The sequence below is a fragment of the Salmo salar genome, chromosome 02 (genome assembly GCF_965601325.2).
Source record: "Salmo salar chromosome 02, fSalSal1, whole genome shotgun sequence".
Lineage (NCBI taxonomy): Eukaryota > Metazoa > Chordata > Actinopteri > Salmoniformes > Salmonidae > Salmo > Salmo salar.
This window is the reverse complement of record NC_138292.1, coordinates 16,590,053-16,611,262: the sequence shown is the minus strand read 5'-3', so window position 1 is coordinate 16,611,262 and position 21,210 is coordinate 16,590,053. Positions and strand designations below refer to the sequence as shown.

Sequence of the window (21,210 nt, the reverse complement as noted above, 5' to 3'; positions counted from 1 at the left end):
TATAAAAATTCTTCCCATATTGTAGTACCTATGGATTCCACTAGATGTCAACAGTCTTTATACAGGGTTTCAGGCTTGTTTCTTGAAAAACAAACAAGTAATAGTAGTTTTTTCCAAGGGAGCTCAACAGGAAAAGTAGGCTTTTGTGGCGCACGTGAATGAGGGCGCGCTCTTCGTTATTTTCCTTTCCTATTGAACACCGTTCTTTCCGTCTGAAATATTATAGTTTATTTACATAGTAGGGTACCTGAGGATGGAATAGAAACATTGTTTGACTTGTTTGGACGAAGTTTACCGGTAGCTTTTGGATTCCTTTGTATGCATGTTGAAGGATTGGATTACTGAAATCAATGGCGCCAACTCAACTGAGTTTTTTGGATATAAAGAAGGACTTTATCAAACAAAACGAACATTCATTGCGTAGCTGGGACCCTTGGGATTGCAAACAGAGGAAGATCTTCAAAGGTAAGTGATTTATTTAACCTGTTAGGGCTAGGGGGCAGTATTGACACGGCTGGATAAAAAACATACCCGATTTAATCTGGTTACCACTCCTACCCAGTAACTAGAACATGCATATACTTATTACATATGGATAGAAAACACCCTAAAGTTTCTAAAACTGTTTGAATGGTGTCTGTGAGTATAACAGAACTCAAATGGCAGGTCAAAACCTGAGAGATTCCTTTACAGGAAGTGGCCTGTCTGACCATTTCTTGAACTTCTTTTCCATCTCTATCTTTTACTAAGGATCTCTGCTCTAACGTGACACTTCCCATGTCGTCCATAGGCGCTCAGAGCCCGGGAAAAAACAGAATGTCGTCATTCCAGCCCCAGGCTGAAACACATTATCGCCTTTCTCAAGTGGCCGATCAAGGGACTCTGGGCTTATGCGCGTGACCCGACCGCCCCCGCCTTTGTGATTTTTTCCTCTGTTTGCCGAAAAGGAGATTCCCTGTCGGAATATTATCGCTTTTCTACGAGAAAAATGGCGTAAAAATTGATTTTAAACAGCGGTTGACACGCTTCGAAGTACAGTAATGGAATATTTAGAATTTTATTGTCACGAATTGCGCCATGCGCACGACACTTCTTTACCATTTCGATAGTGTCTGGAACGCACGAACAAAACGCCGCTATTCGGATATAACGATGGATTATTTTGGACCAAACCAACATTTGTTATTGAAGTAGCAGACCTGGGAGTGCATTCTGATGAAGACAACAAAAGGTAATCAAACTTTTACAATAGTAAATATGATTATGGTGAGTGCTAAACTTGCCGGGTGTCTAAATAGCGAGCCCGTGATGCCTGGGCTATGTACTTAGAATATTGCAAAATGTGCTTTCACCAAAAAGCTATTTTAAAATCGGACATATCGAGTGCATAGAGGAGGTTTGTATCTATAATTCTTAAAATAATTGTTATGCTTTTTGTGAACGTTTATCGTGAGTAATTTAGTAAAATGTTAGCGAATTCCCCAGAAGTTTGCGGGGGGTATGCTAGTTCTGAACGTCACATGCTAATGTAAAAAGCTGGTTTTTGATATAAATATGAACTTGATTGAACAAAACATGCATGTATTGTATAACATAATGTCCTAGGTGTGTCATCTGATGAAGATCATCAAAGGTGAGTGCTGCATTTAGCTGTCTTCTGGGTTTTGGTGACATTATATGCTGGCTTGAAAAATGGGTGTCTGATTATTTCTGGCTTGGTACTCTGCTGACATAATCTAATGTTTTGCTTTCGTTGTAAAGCCTTTTTGAAATCGGACAGTGTGGTTAGATTAACGAGAGTCTTGTCTTTAAATAGCTGTAAAATAGTCATATGTTTGAGAAATTGAAGTAATAGGATTTTTAAGGTTTTGAAAATCGCGCCACAGGCTGCAAGTGGCTGTTACGTAGGTGGGACGAATTCGTCCCGCCTAGCCCAGAGAGGTTAACGCTATTTGTGATTTTGTGAAGCCTATGCTGGTTGAAAAAATATTTTTGATGTGGGGAGCTGTCATCAGATAATCACATGGTATGCTTTTGCCATAAAGCCTTTTTGAAATCCGACAATGCAGTTGGATTAACAGGAAGTTAAGCTTTTAAATGATATAAGACACTTGTATGTTCATGAATGTTTAATATTATGACTTTGTCATTTGAATTTGGCGCTCTCCAATTTCACCGGATGTTGTCGGAAGAGGGTATTACTGTCAAGAGGAGTGAAACAAGGTTGTCCACTATCGACATATCTATTTATTATGGCCATCAAAATAAAATGATAGCTATTAAAATCAGATCCAACAATAATATCAAGGGGATAGAAATCTGAGGCTTAAAAACCAAGGTGTCATTGTACACTGAGGACTCATGCTTTCTGTTAAATCCACTGTTTTGATCCCATAGACAATCTAGATCATTTCTCTAACCTCTCTGGAATACAACTGAACTATGATAAGTGTACCATTATAAAATGGGATGGTTTTCAGAGATTGGTGGGAGTGGTTGAGGGTAGCTGAAGGGTGGGACGTAAAATAAATACAAATATATGACTAATGTAAAATAAACTGTGTCCATAATATGTGTATAGTATGTATAAGCTAGAAGTAGAAGCCTAAGTATTGTTGTCCATTAATTTTCTCAAATTAGGGAGGGGTGGTAGGGTTATGGGAAAATAATAAAATAAAATGTTTGTAAAAATGTTTTATGAGGGATTGGAAATAATGCAGACATTACATTGAAGATACCCACATTCTATCTGCAATATTAAAGCTTATCTACCCCTAAAAATAACAAATAGATGGTCATGAAGGAAAGGAGACAAGTAAAGGAAGAGAGGAGACTATTAAATTAGCTTTCTGAAGAATGGCTCCATAGCTCAGGGGTTAGAGCACTGGTCTTGTAAACCAGGGGTCGTGAGTTCGATTCTCACTGGTGCCTTGATTTTGACTCTACCCTCTGTGACATTCATCTGAAACTTTACACAGTGCTGCACAGGGTGGGAGTTACCATTTCTCTCGCTCTATACAGCACAAAGTTCAAAATGTGACAATAAACTGACAATATATCGCCCTGCAAAAATAATTCTCCCTGTATTACTGCTGTAAGAGACATTGCCAAACAAACTGACGATACCATTCCACCTTTGCCGATTCTGTCCTTGGCCGCCCATCATGATTAAAAAAGGGCTGAAACTAGAGACAGGAGTAGCAGAGGTCATGTAAACCAGTGATGCATGTTGAAAGAATAACAACATTAACTTGGACTTTTCCTTATATTAACTGTAACTCAGTAAAACCTTTTCAGTTGTTGCGTGTTGCGTATATATTTTTTGTTCAGTATGGTAAATAATGTCTACTTCTGAGAAAGTATTCAAACTTAGAGCTAGGGGGCAGTATCCTGAATTTCTGCCTGACTGATGTGCCCAAAGCAAACTGCCTGTTACTCAGGCCCAGAAGCTAGGAAATGGATATAATTGGTAGAATTTGATAGAAAACAATTTGAAGTTTCTAAACTGTTAAAATAATGTCTGTGAGTATAACAGAATTTATATGGAAGGCAAAAACCCGAGGAAAATCCATCCAGAAATATTTTTTGTGGGCGGTAACAGGCCTTTCCAATGCAAGTCTATGGGCCTACATATAAAAATTCTTCCCATATTGTAGTACCTATGGATTCCACTAGATGTCAACAGTCTTTATACAGGGTTTCAGGCTTGTTTCTTGAAAAACAAACAAGTAATAGTAGTTTTTTCCAAGGGAGCTCAACAGGAAAAGTAGGCTTTTGTGGCGCATGTGAATGAGGGCGCGCTCTTCGTTATTTTCCTTTCCTATTGAACACCGTTCTTTCCGTCTGAAATATTATAGTTTATTTACATAGTAGGGTACCTGAGGATTGAATAGAAACATTGTTTGACTTGTTTGGACGAAGTTTACCGGTAGCTTTTGGATTCCTTTGTATGCATGTTGAAGGAGTGGATTACTGAAATCAATGGCGCCAACTCAACTGACTTTTTTGGATATAAAGAAGGACTTTATCAAACAAAACGAACATTCATTGCGTAGCTGGGACCCTTGGGATTGCAAACAGAGGAAGATCTTCAAAGGTAAGTGATTTATTTAATCGCTATTTGTGATTTTGTGAAGCCTATGCTGGTTGAAAAAATAATTTTGATGTGGGGAGCTGTCATCAGATAATCACATGGTATGCTTTTGCCATAAAGCCTTTTTGAAATCCGACAATGCAGTTGGATTAACAGGAAGTTAAGCTTTTAAATGATATAAGACACTTGTATGTTCATGAATGTTTAATATTATGACTTTGTCATTTGAATTTGGCGCTCTCCAATTTCACCGGATGTTGTCGGAAGAGGGTATTACTGTCAAGAGGAGTGAAACAAGGTTGTCCACTATCGACATATCTATTTATTATGGCCATCAAAATAAAATGATAGCTATTAAAATCAGATCCAACAATAATATCAAGGGGATAGAAATCTGAGGCTTAAAAACCAAGGTGTCATTGTACACTGAGGACTCATGCTTTCTTTTAAATCCACTGTTTTGATCCCATAGAAAATCTAGATAATTTCTCTAACCTCTCTGGAATACAACTGAACTATGATAAGTGTACCATTATAAAATGGGATGGTTTTCAGAGATTGGTGGGAGTGGTTGAGGGTAGCTGAAGGGTGGGACGTAAAATAAATACAAATATATGACTAATGTAACATATACTGTGTCCATAATATGTGTATAGTATGTATAAGCTAGAAGTAGAAGCCTAAGTATTGTTGTCCATTAATTTTCTCAAATTAGGGAGGGGTGGTAGGGTTATGGGAAAATACTAAAATAAAATGTTTGTAAAAATGTTTTATGAGGGATTGGAAATAATGCAGACATTACATTGAAGATACCCACATTCTATCTGCAATATTAAAGCTGATCTACCCCTAAAAATAACAAATAGATGGTCATGAAGGAATATGAGACAAGTAAAGGAGGAGAGGAGACTATTAAATGAGTTTTCTGAAGAATGGCTCCATAGCTCAGGGGTTAGGGCACTGGTCTTGTAAACCAGGGATCGTGAGTTGGATTCTCACTGGGGCCTTGATTTTGACTCTACCCTCTGTGACATTCATCTGAAACTTTACACAGTGCTGCACAGGTTGGGAGTTACCATTTCTCTCGCTCTATACAGCAGAAAGTTCAAAATGTGACAACAAACTGACAATATCGCCCTGCAAAAATAATTCTCCCTGTATTACTACTGTAAGAGACATTGCCAAACAAACTGACGATACCATTCCACCTTTGCCGATTCTGTCCTTGGCCGCACATCATGATTAAAAAAGGGCTGAAACTAGAGACAGGAGTAGCAGAGGTCATGTAAACCAGTGATGCATGTTGAAAGAATAACAACATTAACTTGGACTTTTCCTTATATCAACTGTAACTCAGTAAAACCTTTTCAGTTGTTGCGTGTTGCGTATATATTTTTTGTTCAGTATGGTAAATACTGTCTACTTCTGAGAAAGTATTAAAACTTAGAGCTAGGGGGCAGTATCCTGAATTTCTGCCTGACTGATGTGCCCAAAGCAAACTGCCTGTTACTCAGGCCCAGAAGCTAGGAAATGGATATAATTGGTAGAATTTGATAGAAAACAATTTGAAGTTTCTAAACTGTTAAAATAATGTCTGTGAGTATAACAGAATTTATATGGAAGGCAAAAACCCGAGGAAAATCCATCCAGAAATATTTTTGGTGGGCGGTAACAGGCCTTTCCAATGCAAGTCTATGGGCCTACTTATAAAAATTCTTCCCATATTGTAGTACCTATGGATTCCACTAGATGTCAACAGTCTTTATACAGGGTTTCAGGCTTGTTTCTTGAAAAACAAACAAGTAATAGTAGTTTTTTCCAAGGGAGCTCAACAGGAAAAGTAGGCTTTTGTGGCGCACGTGAATGAGGGCGCGCTCTTCGTTATTTTCCTTTCCTATTGAACACCGTTCTTTCCGTCTGAAATATTATAGTTTATTTACATAGTAGGGTACCTGAGGATGGAATAGAAACATTGTTTGACTTGTTTGGACGAAGTTTACCGGTAGCTTTTGGATTCTTTTGTATGCATGTTGAAGGATTGGATTACTGATATCAATGGCGCCAACTCAACTGAGTTTTTTGGATATAAAGAAGGACTTTATCAAACAAAACGAACATTCATTGCGTAGCTGGGACCCTTGGGATTGCAAACAGAGGAAGATCTTCAAAGGTAAGTGATTTATTTAACCTGTTAGGGCTAGGGGGCAGTATTGACACGGCTGGATAAAAAACATACCCGATTTAATCTGGTTACCACTCCTACCCAGTAACTAGAACATGCATATACTTATTACATATGGATAGAAAACACCCTAAAGTTTCTAAAACTGTTTGAATGGTGTCTGTGAGTATAACAGAACTCAAATGGCAGGTCAAAACCTGAGAGATTCCTTTACAGGAAGTGGCCTGTCTGACCATTTCTTGAACTTCTTTTCCATCTCTATCTTTTACTAAGGATCTCTGCTCTAACGTGACACTTCCCATGTCGTCCATAGGCGCTCAGAGCCCGGGAAAAAACAGAATGTCGTCATTCCAGCCCCAGGCTGAAACACATTATCGCCTTTCTCAAGTGGCCGATCAAGGGACTCTGGGCTTATGCGCGTGACCCGACCGCCCCCGCCTTTGTGATTTTTTCCTCTGTTTGCCGAAAAGGAGATTCCCTGTCGGAATATTATCGCTTTTCTACGAGAAAAATGGCGTAAAAATTGATTTTAAACAGCGGTTGACACGCTTCGAAGTACAGTAATGGAATATTTAGAATTTTATTGTCACGAATTGCGCCATGCGCACGACACTTCTTTACCATTTCGATAGTGTCTGGAACGCACGAACAAAACGCCGCTATTCGGATATAACGATGGATTATTTTGGACCAAACCAACATTTGTTATTGAAGTAGCAGACCTGGGAGTGCATTCTGATGAAGACAACAAAAGGTAATCAAACTTTTACAATAGTAAATATGATTATGGTGAGTGCTAAACTTGCCGGGTGTCTAAATAGCGAGCCCGTGATGCCTGGGCTATGTACTTAGAATATTGCAAAATGTGCTTTCACCAAAAAGCTATTTTAAAATCGGACATATCGAGTGCATAGAGGAGGTTTGTATCTATAATTCTTAAAATAATTGTTATGCTTTTTGTGAACGTTTATCGTGAGTAATTTAGTAAAATGTTAGCGAATTCCCCAGAAGTTTGCGGGGGGTATGCTAGTTCTGAACGTCACATGCTAATGTAAAAAGCTGGTTTTTGATATAAATATGAACTTGATTGAACAAAACATGCATGTATTGTATAACATAATGTCCTAGGTGTGTCATCTGATGAAGATCATCAAAGGTGAGTGCTGCATTTAGCTGTCTTCTGGGTTTTGGTGACATTATATGCTGGCTTGAAAAATGGGTGTCTGATTATTTCTGGCTTGGTACTCTGCTGACATAATCTAATGTTTTGCTTTCGTTGTAAAGCCTTTTTGAAATCGGACAGTGTGGTTAGATTAACGAGAGTCTTGTCTTTAAATAGCTGTAAAATAGTCATATGTTTGAGAAATTGAAGTAATAGGATTTTTAAGGTTTTGAAAATCGCGCCACAGGCTGCAAGTGGCTGTTACGTAGGTGGGACGAATTCGTCCCGCCTAGCCCAGAGAGGTTAACGCTATTTGTGATTTTGTGAAGCCTATGCTGGTTGAAAAAATATTTTTGATGTGGGGAGCTGTCATCAGATAATCACATGGTATGCTTTTGCCATAAAGCCTTTTTGAAATCCGACAATGCAGTTGGATTAACAGGAAGTTAAGCTTTTAAATGATATAAGACACTTGTATGTTCATGAATGTTTAATATTATGACTTTGTCATTTGAATTTGGCGCTCTCCAATTTCACCGGATGTTGTCGGAAGAGGGTATTACTGTCAAGAGGAGTGAAACAAGGTTGTCCACTATCGACATATCTATTTATTATGGCCATCAAAATAAAATGATAGCTATTAAAATCAGATCCAACAATAATATCAAGGGGATAGAAATCTGAGGCTTAAAAACCAAGGTGTCATTGTACACTGAGGACTCATGCTTTCTTTTAAATCCACTGTTTTGATCCCATAGACAATCTAGATCATTTCTCTAACCTCTCTGGAATACAACTGAACTATGATAAGTGTACCATTATAAAATGGGATGGTTTTCAGAGATTGGTGGGAGTGGTTGAGGGTAGCTGAAGGGTGGGACGTAAAATAAATACAAATATATGACTAATGTAAAATATACTGTGTCCATAATATGTGTATAGTATGTATAAGCTAGAAGTAGAAGCCTAAGTATTGTTGTCCATTAATATTCTCAAATTAGGGAGGGGTGGTAGGGTTATGGGAAAATAATAAAATAAAATGTTTGTAAAAATGTTTTATGAGGGATTGGAAATAATGCAGACATTACATTGAAGATACCCACATTCTATCTGCAATATTAAAGCTTATCTACCCCTAAAAATAACAAATAGATGGTCATGAAGGAAAGGAGACAAGTAAAGGAGGAGAGGAGACTATTAAATTAGTTTTCTGAAGAATGGCTCCATAGCTCAGGGGTTAGAGCACTGGTCTTGTAAACCAGGGGTCGTGAGTTCGATTCTCACTGGGGCCTTGATTTTGACTCTACCCTCTGTGACATTCATCTGAAACTTTACACAGTGCTGCACAGGGTGGGAGTTACCATTTCTCTCGCTCTATACAGCAGAAAGTTCAAAATGTGACAATAAACTGACAATATATCGCCCTGCAAAAATAATTCTCCCTGTATTACTGCTGTAAGAGACATTGCCAAACAAACTGACGATACCATTCCACCTTTGCCGATTCTGTCCTTGGCCGCCCATCATGATTAAAAAAGGGCTGAAACTAGAGACAGGAGTAGCAGAGGTCATGTAAACCAGTGATGCATGTTGAAAGAATAACAATATTAACTTGGACTTTTCCTTATATTAACTGTAACTCAGTAAAACCTTTTCAGTTGTTGCGTGTTGCGTATATATTTTTTGTTCAGTATGGTAAATAATGTCTACTTCTGAGAAAGTATTCAAACTTAGAGCTAGGGGGCAGTATCCTGAATTTCTGCCTGACTGATGTGCCCAAAGCAAACTGCCTGTTACTCAGGCCCAGAAGCTAGGAAATGGATATAATTGGTAGAATTTGATAGAAAACAATTTGAAGTTTCTAAACTGTTAAAATAATGTCTGTGAGTATAACAGAATTTATATGGAAGGCAAAAACCCGAGGAAAATCCATCCAGAAATATTTTTGGTGGGCGGTAACAGGCCTTTCCAATGCAAGTCTATGGGCCTACATATAAAAATTCTTCCCATATTGTAGTACCTATGGATTCCACTAGATGTCAACAGTCTTTATACAGGGTTTCAGGCTTGTTTCTTGAAAAACAAACAAGTAATAGTAGTTTTTTCCAAGGGAGCTCAACAGGAAAAGTAGGCTTTTGTGGCGCACGTGAATGAGGGCGCGCTCTTCGTTATTTTCCTTTCCTATTGAACACCGTTCTTTCCGTCTGAAATATTATAGTTTATTTACATAGTAGGGTACCTGAGGATTGAATAGAAACATTGTTTGACTTGTTTGGACGAAGTTTACCGGTAGCTTTTGGATTCCTTTGTATGCATGTTGAAGGAGTGGATTACTGAAATCAATGGCGCCAACTCAACTGACTTTTTTGGATATAAAGAAGGACTTTATCAAACAAAACGAACATTCATTGCGTAGCTGGGACCCTTGGGATTGCAAACAGAGGAAGATCTTCAAAGGTAAGTGATTTATTTAATCGCTATTTGTGATTTTGTGAAGCCTATGCTGGTTGAAAAAATATTTTTGATGTGGGGAGCTGTCATCAGATAATCACATGGTATGCTTTTGCCATAAAGCCTTTTTGAAATCCGACAATGCAGTTGGATTAACAGGAAGTTAAGCTTTTAAATGATATAAGACACTTGTATGTTCATGAATGTTTAATATTATGACTTTGTCATTTGAATTTGGCGCTCTCCAATTTCACCGGATGTTGTCGGAAGAGGGTATTACTGTCAAGAGGAGTGAAACAAGGTTGTCCACTATCGACATATCTATTTATTATGGCCATCAAAATAAAATGATAGCTATTAAAATCAGATCCAACAATAATATCAAGGGGATAGAAATCTGAGGCTTAAAAACCAAGGTGTCATTGTACACTGAGGACTCATGCTTTCTTTTAAATCCACTGTTTTGATCCCATAGACAATCTAGATAATTTCTCTAACCTCTCTGGAATACAACTGAACTATGATAAGTGTACCATTATAAAATGGGATGGTTTTCAGAGATTGGTGGGAGTGGTTGAGGGTAGCTGAAGGGTGGGACGTAAAATAAATACAAATATATGACTAATGTAACATATACTGTGTCCATAATATGTGTATAGTATGTATAAGCTAGAAGTAGAAGCCTAAGTATTGTTGTCCATTAATTTTCTCAAATTAGGGAGGGGTGGTAGGGTTATGGGAAAATACTAAAATAAAATGTTTGTAAAAATGTTTTATGAGGGATTGGAAATAATGCAGACATTACATTGAAGATACCCACATTCTATCTGCAATATTAAAGCTGATCTACCCCTAAAAATAACAAATAGATGGTCATGAAGGAAAGGATACAAGTAAAGGAGGAGAGGAGACTATTAAATGAGTTTTCTGAAGAATGGCTCCATAGCTCAGGGGTTAGAGCACTGGTCTTGTAAACCAGGGGTCGTGAGTTCGATTCTCACTCTGTCCTTGATTTTGACTCTACCCTCTGTGACATTCATCTGAAACTTTACACAGTGCTGCACAGGGTGGGAGTTACCATTTCTCTCGCTCTATACAGCACAAAGTTCAAAATGTGACAATAAACTGACAATATATCGCCCTGCAAAAATAATTCTCCCTGTATTACTACTGTAAGAGACATTGCCAAACAAACTGATGATACCATTCCACCTTTGCCGATTCTGTCCTTGGCCGCCCATCATGATTAAAAAAGGGCTGAAACTAGAGACAGGAGTAGCAGAGGTCATGTAAACCAGTGATGCATGTTGAAAGAATAACAACATTAACTTGGACTTTTCCTTATATTAACTGTAACTCAGTAAAACCTTTTCAGTTGTTGCGTGTTGCGTATATATTTTTTGTTCAGTATGGTAAATAATGTCTACTTCTGAGAAAGTATTAAAACTTAGAGCTAGGGGGCAGTATCCTGAATTTCTGCCTGACTGATGTGCCCAAAGCAAACTGCCTGTTACTCAGGCCCAGAAGCTAGGAAATGGATATAATTGGTAGAATTTCATAGAAAACAATTTGAAGTTTCTAAACTGTTAAAATAATGTCTGAGTATAACAGAATTTATATGGAAGGCAAAAACCCGAGGAAAATCCATCCAGAAATATTTTTGGTGGGCGGTAACAGGCCTTTCCAATGCAAGTCTATGGGCCTACATATAAAAATTCTTCCCATATTGTAGTACCTATGGATTCCACTAGATGTCAACAGTCTTTATACAGGGTTTCAGGCTTGTTTCTTGAAAAACAAACAAGTAATAGTAGTTTTTTCCAAGGGAGCTCAACAGGAAAAGTAGGCTTTTGTGGCGCACGTGAATGAGGGCGCGCTCTTCGTTATTTTCCTTTCCTATTGAACACCGTTCTTTCCGTCTGAAATATTATAGTTTATTTACATAGTAGGGTACCTGAGGATTGAATAGAAACATTGTTTGACTTGTTTGGACGAAGTTTACCGGTAGCTTTTGGATTCCTTTGTATGCATGTTGAAGGAGTGGATTACTGAAATCAATGGCGCCAACTCAACTGACTTTTTTGGATATAAAGAAGGACTTTATCAAACAAAACGAACATTCATTGCGTAGCTGGGACCCTTGGGATTGCAAACAGAGGAAGATCTTCAAAGGTAAGTGATTTATTTAATCGCTATTTGTGATTTTGTGAAGCCTATGCTGGTTGAAAAAATATTTTTGATGTGGGGAGCTGTCATCAGATAATCACATGGTATGCTTTTGCCATAAAGCCTTTTTGAAATCCGACAATGCAGTTGGATTAACAGGAAGTTAAGCTTTTAAATGATATAAGACACTTGTATGTTCATGAATGTTTAATATTATGACTTTGTCATTTGAATTTGGCGCTCTCCAATTTCACCGGATGTTGTCGGAAGAGGGTATTACTGTCAAGAGGAGTGAAACAAGGTTGTCCACTATCGACATATCTATTTATTATGGCCATCAAAATAAAATGATAGCTATTAAAATCAGATCCAACAATAATATCAAGGGGATAGAAATCTGAGGCTTAAAAACCAAGGTGTCATTGTACACTGAGGACTCATGCTTTCTTTTAAATCCACTGTTTTGATCCCATAGACAATCTAGATAATTTCTCTAACCTCTCTGGAATACAACTGAACTATGATAAGTGTACCATTATAAAATGGGATGGTTTTCAGAGATTGGTGGGAGTGGTTGAGGGTAGCTGAAGGGTGGGACGTAAAATAAATACAAATATATGACTAATGTAACATATACTGTGTCCATAATATGTGTATAGTATGTATAAGCTAGAAGTAGAAGCCTAAGTATTGTTGTCCATTAATTTTCTCAAATTAGGGAGGGGTGGTAGGGTTATGGGAAAATACTAAAATAAAATGTTTGTAAAAATGTTTTATGAGGGATTGGAAATAATGCAGACATTACATTGAAGATACCCACATTCTATCTGCAATATTAAAGCTGATCTACCCCTAAAAATAACAAATAGATGGTCATGAAGGAAAGGAGACAAGTAAAGGAGGAGAGGAGACTATTAAATGAGTTTTCTGAAGAATGGCTCCATAGCTCAGGGGTTAGAGCACTGGTCTTGTAAACCAGGGGTCGTGAGTTCGATTCTCACTCTGTCCTTGATTTTGACTCTACCCTCTGTGACATTCATCTGAAACTTTACACAGTGCTGCACAGGGTGGGAGTTACCATTTCTCTCGCTCTATACAGCACAAAGTTCAAAATGTGACAATAAACTGACAATATATCGCCCTGCAAAAATAATTCTCCCTGTATTACTACTGTAAGAGACATTGCCAAACAAACTGATGATACCATTCCACCTTTGCCGATTCTGTCCTTGGCCGCCCATCATGATTAAAAAAGGGCTGAAACTAGAGACAGGAGTAGCAGAGGTCATGTAAACCAGTGATGCATGTTGAAAGAATAACAACATTAACTTGGACTTTTCCTTATATTAACTGTAACTCAGTAAAACCTTTTCAGTTGTTGCGTGTTGCGTATATATTTTTTGTTCAGTATGGTAAATAATGTCTACTTCTGAGAAAGTATTAAAACTTAGAGCTAGGGGGCAGTATCCTGAATTTCTGCCTGACTGATGTGCCCAAAGCAAACTGCCTGTTACTCAGGCCCAGAAGCTAGGAAATGGATATAATTGGTAGAATTTCATAGAAAACAATTTGAAGTTTCTAAACTGTTAAAATAATGTCTGTGAGTATAACAGAATTTATATGGAAGGCAAAAACCCGAGGAAAATCCATCCAGAAATATTTTTGGTGGGCGGTAACAGGCCTTTCCAATGCAAGTCTATGGGCCTACATATAAAAATTCTTCCCATATTGTAGTACCTATGGATTCCACTAGATGTCAACAGTCTTTATACAGGGTTTCAGGCTTGTTTCTTGAAAAACAAACAAGTAATAGTAGTTTTTTCCAAGGGAGCTCAACAGGAAAAGTAGGCTTTTGTGGCGCACGTGAATGAGGGCGCGCTCTTCGTTATTTTCCTTTCCTATTGAACACCGTTCTTTCCGTCTGAAATATTATAGTTTATTTACATAGTAGGGTACCTGAGGATTGAATAGAAACATTGTTTGACTTGTTTGGACGAAGTTTACCGGTAGCTTTTGGATTCCTTTGTATGCATGTTGAAGGAGTGGATTACTGAAATCAATGGCGCCAACTCAACTGACTTTTTTGGATATAAAGAAGGACTTTATCAAACAAAACGAACATTCATTGCGTAGCTGGGACCCTTGGGATTGCAAACAGAGGAAGATCTTCAAAGGTAAGTGATTTATTTAATCGCTATTTGTGATTTTGTGAAGCCTATGCTGGTTGAAAAAATATTTTTGATGTGGGGAGCTGTCATCAGATAATCACATGGTATGCTTTTGCCATAAAGCCTTTTTGAAATCCGACAATGCAGTTGGATTAACAGGAAGTTAAGCTTTTAAATGATATAAGACACTTGTATGTTCATGAATGTTTAATATTATGACTTTGTCATTTGAATTTGGCGCTCTCCAATTTCACCGGATGTTGTCGGAAGAGGGTATTACTGTCAAGAGGAGTGAAACAAGGTTGTCCACTATCGACATATCTATTTATTATGGCCATCAAAATAAAATGATAGCTATTAAAATCAGATCCAACAATAATATCAAGGGGATAGAAATCTGAGGCTTAAAAACCAAGGTGTCATTGTACACTGAGGACTCATGCTTTCTTTTAAATCCACTGTTTTGATCCCATAGACAATCTAGATAATTTCTCTAACCTCTCTGGAATACAACTGAACTATGATAAGTGTACCATTATAAAATGGGATGGTTTTCAGAGATTGGTGGGAGTGGTTGAGGGTAGCTGAAGGGTGGGACGTAAAATAAATACAAATATATGACTAATGTAACATATACTGTGTCCATAATATGTGTATAGTATGTATAAGCTAGAAGTAGAAGCCTAAGTATTGTTGTCCATTAATTTTCTCAAATTAGGGAGGGGTGGTAGGGTTATGGGAAAATACTAAAATAAAATGTTTGTAAAAATGTTTTATGAGGGATTGGAAATAATGCAGACATTACATTGAAGATACCCACATTCTATCTGCAATATTAAAGCTGATCTACCCCTAAAAATAACAAATAGATGGTCATGAAGGAAAGGAGACAAGTAAAGGAGGAGAGGAGACTATTAAATGAGTTTTCTGAAGAATGGCTCCATAGCTCAGGGGTTAGAGCACTGGTCTTGTAAACCAGGGGTCGTGAGTTCGATTCTCACTGTGTCCTTGATTTTGACTCTACCCTCTGTGACATTCATCTGAAACTTTACACAGTGCTGCACAGGGTGGGAGTTACCATTTCTCTCGCTCTATACAGCACAAAGTTCAAAATGTGACAATAAACTGACAATATATCGCCCTGCAAAAATAATTCTCCCTGTATTACTACTGTAAGAGACATTGCCAAACAAACTGATGATACCATTCCACCTTTGCCGATTCTGTCCTTGGCCGCCCATCATGATTAAAAAAGGGCTGAAACTAGAGACAGGAGTAGCAGAGGTCATGTAAACCAGTGATGCATGTTGAAAGAATAACAACATTAACTTGGACTTTTCCTTATATTAACTGTAACTCAGTAAAACCTTTTCAGTTGTTGCGTGTTGCGTATATATTTTTTGTTCAGTATGGTAAATAATGTCTACTTCTGAGAAAGTATTAAAACTTAGAGCTAGGGGGCAGTATCCTGAATTTCTGCCTGACTGATGTGCCCAAAGCAAACTGCCTGTTACTCAGGCCCAGAAGCTAGGAAATGGATATAATTGGTAGAATTTCATAGAAAACAATTTGAAGTTTCTAAACTGTTAAAATAATGTCTGTGAGTATAACAGAATTTATATGGAAGGCAAAAACCCGAGGAAAATCCATCCAGAAATATTTTTGGTGGGCGGTAACAGGCCTTTCCAATGCAAGTCTATGGGCCTACATATAAAAATTCTTCCCATATTGTAGTACCTATGGATTCCACTAGATGTCAACAGTCTTTATACAGGGTTTCAGGCTTGTTTCTTGAAAAACAAACAAGTAATAGTAGTTTTTTCCAAGGGAGCTCAACAGGAAAAGTAGGCTTTTGTGGCGCACGTGAATGAGGGCGCGCTCTTCGTTATTTTCCTTTCCTATTGAACACCGTTCTTTCCGTCTGAAATATTATAGTTTATTTACATAGTAGGGTACCTGAGGATTGAATAGAAACATTGTTTGACTTGTTTGGACGAAGTTTACCGGTAGCTTTTGGATTCCTTTGTATGCATGTTGAAGGAGTGGATTACTGAAATCAATGGCGCCAACTCAACTGACTTTTTTGGATATAAAGAAGGACTTTATCAAACAAAACGAACATTCATTGCGTAGCTGGGACCCTTGGGATTGCAAACAGAGGAAGATCTTCAAAGGTAAGTGATTTATTTAATCGCTATTTGTGATTTTGTGAAGCCTATGCTGGTTGAAAAAATATTTTTGATGTGGGGAGCTGTCATCAGATAATCACATGGTATGCTTTTGCCATAAAGCCTTTTTGAAATCCGACAATGCAGTTGGATTAACAGGAAGTTAAGCTTTTAAATGATATAAGACACTTGTATGTTCATGAATGTTTAATATTATGACTTTGTCATTTGAATTTGGCGCTCTCCAATTTCACCGGATGTTGTCGGAAGAGGGTATTACTGTCAAGAGGAGTGAAACAAGGTTGTCCACTATCGACATATCTATTTATTATGGCCATCAAAATAAAATGATAGCTATTAAAATCAGATCCAACAATAATATCAAGGGGATAGAAATCTGAGGCTTAAAAACCAAGGTGTCATTGTACACTGAGGACTCATGCTTTCTTTTAAATCCACTGTTTTGATCCCATAGACAATCTAGATAATTTCTCTAACCTCTCTGGAATACAACTGAACTATGATAAGTGTACCATTATAAAATGGGATGGTTTTCAGAGATTGGTGGGAGTGGTTGAGGGTAGCTGAAGGGTGGGACGTAAAATAAATACAAATATATGACTAATGTAACATATACTGTGTCCATAATATGTGTATAGTATGTATAAGCTAGAAGTAGAAGCCTAAGTATTGTTGTCCATTAATTTTCTCAAATTAGGGAGGGGTGGTAGGGTTATGGGAAAATAATAAAATAAAATGTTTGTAAAAATGTTTTATGAGGGATTGGAAATAATGCAGACATTACATTGAAGATACCCACATTCTATCTGCAATATTAAAGCTGATCTACCCCTAAAAATAACAAATAGATGGTCATGAAGGAAAGGAGACAAGTAAAGGAGGAGAGGAGACTATTAAATGAGTTTTCTGAAGAATGGCTCCATAGCTCAGGGGTTAGAGCACTGGTCTTGTAAACCAGGGGTCGTGAGTTCGATTCTCACTGTGTCCTTGATTTTGACTCTACCCTCTGTGACATTCATCTGAAACTTTACACAGTGCTGCACAGGGTGGGAGTTACCATTTCTCTCGCTCTATACAGCACAAAGTTCAAAATGTGACAATAAACTGACAATATATCGCCCTGCAAAAATAATTCTCCCTGTATTACTACTGTAAGAGACATTGCCAAACAAACTGATGATACCATTCCACCTTTGCCGATTCTGTCCTTGGCCGCCCATCATGATTAAAAAAGGGCTGAAACTAGAGACAGGAGTAGCAGAGGTCATGTAAACCAGTGATGCATGTTGAAAGAATAACAACATTAACTTGGACTTTTCCTTATATTAACTGTAACTCAGTAAAACCTTTTCAGTTGTTGCGTGTTGCGTATATATTTTTTGTTCAGTATGGTAAATAATGTCTACTTCTGAGAAAGTATTAAAACTTAGAGCTAGGGGGCAGTATCCTGAATTTCTGCCTGACTGATGTGCCCAAAGCAAACTGCCTGTTACTCAGGCCCAGAAGCTAGGAAATGGATATAATTGGTAGAATTTGATAGAAAACAATTTGAAGTTTCTAAACTGTTAAAATAATGTCTGTGAGTATAACAGAATTTATATGGAAGGCAAAAACCCGAGGAAAATCCATCCAGAAATATTTTTGGTGGGCGGTAACAGGCCTTTCCAATGCAAGTCTATGGGCCTACATATAAAAATTCTTCCCATATTGTAGTACCTATGGATTCCACTAGATGTCAACAGTCTTTATACAGGGTTTCAGGCTTGTTTCTTGAAAAACAAACAAGTAATAGTAGTTTTTTCCAAGGGAGCTCAACAGGAAAAGTAGGCTTTTGTGGCGCACGTGAATGAGGGCGCGCTCTTCGTTATTTTCCTTTCCTATTGAACACCGTTCTTTCCTTCTGAAATATTATAGTTTATTTACATAGTAGGGTACCTGAGGATTGAATAGAAACATTGTTTGACTTGTTTGGACGAAGTTTACCGGTAGCTTTTGGATTCCTTTGTATGCATGTTGAAGGAGTGGATTACTGAAATCAATGGCGCCAACTCAACTGACTTTTTTGGATATAAAGAAGGACTTTATCAAACAAAACGAACATTCATTGCGTAGCTGGGACCCTTGGGATTGCAGACAGAGGAAGATCTTCAAAGGTAAGTGATTTATTTAATCGCTATTTGTGATTTTGTGAAGCCTATGCTGGTTGAAAAAATATTTTTGATGTGGGGAGCTGTCATCAGATAATCACATGGTATGCTTTTGCCATAAAGCCTTTTTGAAATCCGACAATGCAGTTGGATTAACAGGAAGTTAAGCTTTTAAATGATATAAGACACTTGTATGTTCATGAATGTTTAATATTATGACTTTGTCATTTGAATTTGGCGCTCTCCAATTTCACCGGATGTTGTCGGAAGAGGGTATTACTGTCAAGAGGAGTGAAACAAGGTTGTCCACTATCGACATATCTATTTATTATGGCCATCAAAATAAAATGATAGCTATTCAAATCAGATCCAACAATAATATCAAGGGGATAGAAATCTGAGGCTTAAAAACCAAGGTGTCATTGTACACTGAGGACTCATGCTTTCTTTTAAATCCACTGTTTTGATCCCATAGACAATCTACATAATTTCTCTAACCTCTCTGGAATACAACTGAACTATGATAAGTGTACCATTATAAAATGGGATGGTTTTCAGAGATTGGTGGGAGTGGTTGAGGGTAGCTGAAGGGTGGGACGTAAAATAAATACAAATATATGACTAATGTAAAATATACTGTGTCCATAATATGTGTATAGTATGTATAAGCTAGAAGTAGAAGCCTAAGTATTGTTGTCCATTAATTTTCTCAAATTAGGGAGGGGTGGTAGGGTTATGGGAAAATAATAAAATAAAATGTTTGTAAAAATGTTTTATGAGGGATTGGAAATAATGCAGACATTACATTGAAGATACCCACATTCTATCTGCAATATTAAAGCTGATCTACCCCTAAAAATAAGAAATAGATGGTCATGAAGGAAAGGAGACAAGTAAAGGAGGAGAGGAGACTATTAAATGAGTTTTCTGAAGAATGGCTCCATAGCTCAGGGGTTAGAGCACTGGTCTTGTAAACCAGGGGTTGTGAGTTCGATTCTCACTGTGTCCTTGATTTTGACTCTACCCTCTGTGACATTCATCTGAAACTTTACACAGTGCTGCACAGGGTGGGAGTTACCATTTCTCTCGCTCTATACAGCACAAAGTTCAAAATGTGACAATAAACTGACAATATATCGCCCTGCAAAAATAATTCTCCCTGTATTACTACTGTAAGAGACATTGCCAAACAAACTGATGATACCATTCCACCTTTGCCGATTCTGTCCTTGGCCGCCCATCATGATTAAAAAAGGGCTGAAACTAGAGACAGGAGTAGCAGAGGTCATGTAAACCAGTGATGCATGTTGAAAGAATAACAACATTAACTTGGACTTTTCCTTATATTAACTGTAACTCAGTAAAACCTTTTCAGTTGTTGCGTGTTGCGTATATATTTTTTGTTCAGTATGGTAAATAATGTCTACTTCTGAGAAAGTATTAAAACTTAGAGCTAGGGGGCAGTATCCTGAATTTCTGCCTGACTGATGTGCCCAAAGCAAACTGCCTGTTACTCAGGCCCAGAAGCTAGGAAATGGATATAATTGGTAGAATTTGATAGAAAACAATTTGAAGTTTCTAAACTGTTAAAATAATGTCTGTGAGTATAACAGAATTTATATGGAAGGCAAAAACCCGAGGAAAATCCATCCAGAAATATTTTTGGTGGGCGGTAACAGGCCTTTCCAATGCAAGTCTATGGGCCTACATATAAAAATTCTTCCCATATTGTAGTACCTATGGATTCCACTAGATGTCAACAGTCTTTATACAGGGTTTCAGGCTTGTTTCTTGAAAAACAAACAAGTAATAGTAGTTTTTTCCAAGGGAGCTCAACAGGAAAAGTAGGCTTTTGTGGCGCACGTGAATGAGGGCGCGCTCTTCGTTATTTTCCTTTCCTATTGAACACCGTTCTTTCCGTCTGAAATATTATAGTTTATTTACATAGTAGGGTACCTGAGGATTGAATAGAAACATTGTTTGACTTGTTTGGACGAAGTTTACCGGTAGCTTTTGGATTCCTTTGTATGCATGTTGAAGGAGTGGATTACTGAAATCAATGGCGCCAACTCAACTGACTTTTTTGGATATAAAGAAGGACTTTATCAAACAAAACGAACATTCATTGCGTAGCTGGGACCCTTGGGATTGCAGACAGAGGAAGATCTTCAAAGGTAAGTGATTTATTTAATCGCTATTTGTGATTTTGTGAAGCCTATGCTGGTTGAAAAAATATTTTTGATGTGGGGAGCTGTCATCAGATAATCACATGGTATGCTTTTGCCATAAAGCCTTTTTGAAATCCGACAATGCAGTTGGATTAACAGGAAGTTAAGCTTTTAAATGATATAAGACACTTGTATGTTCATGAATGTTTAATATTATGACTTTGTCATTTGAATTTGGCGCTCTCCAATTTCACCGGATGTTGTCGGAAGAGGGTATTACTGTCAAGAGGAGTGAAACAAGGTTGTCCACTATCGACATATCTATTTATTATGGCCATCAAAATAAAATGATAGCTATTAAAATCAGATCCAACAATAATATCAAGGGGATAGAAATCTGAGGCTTAAAAACCAAGGTGTCATTGTACACTGAGGACTCATGCTTTCTTTTAAATCCACTGTTTTGATCCCATAGACAATCTAG

At 37.6% G+C, this 21,210-nt stretch overlaps 6 non-coding genes across 6 annotated transcripts; all 6 read left to right on the top strand.

Moving 5' to 3' along the window:
- Nucleotides 1–2,858: 2,858 nt before the first annotated feature.
- trnat-ugu (transfer RNA threonine (anticodon UGU)) lies at nt 2,859–2,931 on the top strand. Its single transcript has one exon. It is a non-coding gene; the product is annotated as a tRNA-Thr (tRNA).
- A 2,096-nt stretch (nt 2,932–5,027) lies between these two features.
- Nucleotides 5,028–5,100, top strand: trnat-ugu (transfer RNA threonine (anticodon UGU)). Its single transcript has one exon. It is a non-coding gene; the product is annotated as a tRNA-Thr (tRNA).
- A 3,556-nt stretch (nt 5,101–8,656) lies between these two features.
- On the top strand, nt 8,657–8,729 carry trnat-ugu (transfer RNA threonine (anticodon UGU)). The gene has a single exon. It is a non-coding gene; the product is annotated as a tRNA-Thr (tRNA).
- Nucleotides 8,730–15,158: 6,429 nt separating this feature from the next.
- On the top strand, nt 15,159–15,231 carry trnat-ugu (transfer RNA threonine (anticodon UGU)). The gene has a single exon. It is a non-coding gene; the product is annotated as a tRNA-Thr (tRNA).
- A 2,095-nt stretch (nt 15,232–17,326) lies between these two features.
- On the top strand, nt 17,327–17,399 carry trnat-ugu (transfer RNA threonine (anticodon UGU)). Its single transcript has one exon. It is a non-coding gene; the product is annotated as a tRNA-Thr (tRNA).
- Nucleotides 17,400–19,494: 2,095 nt separating this feature from the next.
- Nucleotides 19,495–19,567, top strand: trnat-ugu (transfer RNA threonine (anticodon UGU)). The gene has a single exon. It is a non-coding gene; the product is annotated as a tRNA-Thr (tRNA).
- The last annotated feature ends 1,643 nt before the right edge of the window (nt 19,568–21,210 follow it).